The sequence below is a fragment of the Rhineura floridana genome, chromosome 20, assembly GCF_030035675.1.
Source record: "Rhineura floridana isolate rRhiFlo1 chromosome 20, rRhiFlo1.hap2, whole genome shotgun sequence".
NCBI lineage: Eukaryota > Metazoa > Chordata > Lepidosauria > Squamata > Rhineuridae > Rhineura > Rhineura floridana.
The window spans coordinates 14,379,266-14,382,302 of NC_084499.1; the positions used below are offsets into that span (position 1 = coordinate 14,379,266).

At 41.9% G+C, this 3,037-nt stretch overlaps 1 protein-coding gene across 4 annotated transcripts in view; it reads right to left on the reverse strand.

Moving 5' to 3' along the window:
• The window catches only part of LOC133373642 (beta-1,4-galactosyltransferase galt-1-like), a 38,496-nt gene that overhangs the window by 31,769 nt on the left and 3,690 nt on the right, over nucleotides 1-3,037 (reverse strand). The window lies entirely within an intron of this gene.

Sequence of the window (3,037 nt, forward strand, 5' to 3'; positions counted from 1 at the left end):
GTAAAACGACTACCCGGCACATGTTGGGCCGGGGAAGGAACTGGCAATCCCACCCCATATATACAGTCTGCCTAGTAAACGTCACAAGACGTCACCCTAAGAGTCGGAAACGACTCGCACTACAAGTGCGAGGACACCTTTACCTTTACCATGTAACTCTACAACCCACATCACTGTTATTGCACAGGAAGTGGATGGTGTATGAGAGGTTACATGTTGTCATTTTTTAAAAAAACCATCAATGCATGTGCAACCGCACAGACATTTCCACGCAGAATGTGGTATGCCTTCACACCCCCCCCTCAATTTGTTTTAAAATATATACACTGAACAGAAGAGATCAGACAGGCAGGATTGTAAAGCCTCTTTCAGCCCACAAAGCACAGTTTTACTGTGGTTTTATTTCTTGTAGCTCATCAGCTACAAACGGCAAGCATGAGCTGACATACTGATTCCTACTGCTTGCAAGAGATTTTTCTTAACCAAATAGGTTTCATGTTGACCATGATCCTATCCACATCCTGTTAAGTTGGATTCGTCTGAGAAATTAGCAATTTCCTTCAGTGTTTCTTTTGCAGACCCATTCAAAGCAGCTGGGATGTAACAGTGTTACCCCCAGCCACTAAAGTATAAATGCTTTTCGTGTAATGACAGATCATGCCTAGATCAATGCATTATCAAAGATACCTTCCTTTTTCACGGCAGTGAGATTAGTGTGTCTTTCAAGCCAAGACAAACTCCCATCAGAACAGAGAACATCTGTATGTTGATAGTTGTGGGAAAGTACCCTAGTAAAACAAACAGCCGCCAGCAGTGAGGAATACAAATCAGTTTTATATTCACAGTATTGGCAATGGAGATTATTGGCTTCTGTCATAGCCAATAATTGTGACAGTATACCAATGTCAACGCTGTATTCTGTAAAATAATTTGAACTGGGTGTAGTAGGATGCTGCATTATATTCCTAGAGTACGGAAGTAATAAGAATATTGGATCAGAAGAGGGACCTTAAGCTTGAATTTGCTGAAGGGAATATTTTACTGAACAGGGCAGCCTGAATTTGTGCTGTTATTTATTTATTTATATTTCCATTTATAGACCGCTTACTATCTGAAAGATCTCAAAGTGGTTTGCAAGAGAACACACAAGGTTCAATAAAAAACGTATCAAATTAATTTACAAAGCAAAATGCATGAACAATATCCATATATATAAACACAGTATAAATGCCAGAGTAGGCCTCCAGGGACCCAGGTGCAAAAGATTCAAACAGTAGAATTCCTTGTGTGGGCCTCAGGAAGAATGTATTTGCAGCTGATACTCTGAGCTCTGATAAACCAAGCAGGTGATGGGGATTTAGCGCCCATCGACAGTGCCAATGCGATCAGGGAAAATGGGGTCCAAGAACTGTCTACTCCCTGGGCTTCTCTGGTGAGATGTCTTGGTTCCTGCATCCAGGGTGTGGCATGCACAGCCACACTCCAGTTGCCCCAATGCACTGCCCTTTCCAGCTGTCAGTTATAATCAGTAACCGAGCATGATTTCTATGTGCCCAATACAAATTTGTAACATAGTTGCTCTGTCCTAACACGCTGTTTGTGTGTTGCATGAGTAAAAGGCAGTTGCTGAACAGCTTGCAATCTGAAGAAACAAGCAAAGAGGAAGCAGGGCAATGAAACACGCCCAGACTGCACGTACAACAGAGTTGAGAGTTACACCAGTTCTGTTTTAAAGGCTTTAGGGCTCAAACCAGCCCTGAACAATTTCCTGCTAAAACCAGATATATTGGGACTGGCTACTGTTATTTGATGATGTAGGAAAAGCACTCTGTACATGATCAAAGCCCTGTCTTGCCACTTCATATGGCACTGAGTTAAATTCTGGCATTCAAAACAGGTTCTAAAGATGCAGTTGAAATTATGCACTGACAGGAGAGCAAGAAAGCACAAGCTGTACAAAGGGACCCCAGATGAGTACATCTTATAGCAAAATAACATCTTACAGTGCAATTTTAAACATAAATAGGCCAGTCTTTGTTCATCATGCATTTCCTTTTCCTGGTTGTTTTGTACAGACAGACTTTGCAAACGAACACATTTTGTATAAACAGACTTGGCAACAGTAACACATTTTTTTTAAAATAAATTGAGCAGAGCTAGAAAAAAGTGGCACTGACACCAAAAGTTTGAAATGTTGTTCCTACCTGTTTAGACTAGCTGGCAACTTAGTAAAAGAAATAAAAATAAATTACATTTGTTCATTTAGAAGGAGCAGCTAAAAATTGGTAAGATTATGTCTTGTGCTTGTAGCTAGTCTCTCCATCACTCACACTCAGTGAGTTCTTAAATCACCCATCAAATAATGGTTATCCTAAGCCTTTGAGAAAGGGCAGAACAGGCATCCAAGTAAAATACCAGAGTCTTGCAACAATCCAACTCTAAGCAAGGACTAACTCAGAAAGCAAACATGCACAGGTCTGCCCACGTAACTTATATTTACACCCCATTCACTTAATCACTTGAACTTCGCTGCGCCACTGAGGGGAACCTGTTATTTCCTTAACACCAACCTCTCCTAGGCAGCCATCTCTATCTTCAACATCCAGTTTGAGCTACTGTTTGCGTGTTAGAATCCCCTCCTGTTGGCTGCTGCTACTGACAGCTTTCTGGTCTCATCCAGGATTAGAAACAAAATAAACCTCAAGGGGTCAATGGATGCAAACATCGGGATGAAGGCGTGAATGGGAAGTGGTGGGCTGTCTAGGGAAGTGGTGGGTTCTCCAACAACGGAGGCCTTCCAGAGGCAGCTGGACAGCCACCTGTCAGGTATGCTTGATTTGGATTCCTGCACTGAGCAGGGGGTTGGACTTGATGGCCTTATAAGCCCTTTCCAACTCTACCATTCCATGGTTCTGTGAGTTAGTGAAAGATCAACAGTTGGACACAATGCAAAGCAGAATCCCATATCAAGAGGCTTTTCGCAGGAGCAAGCTGTGTTATACATAGCTGTATTTTTCACAAGTTGAAAACTAGTATG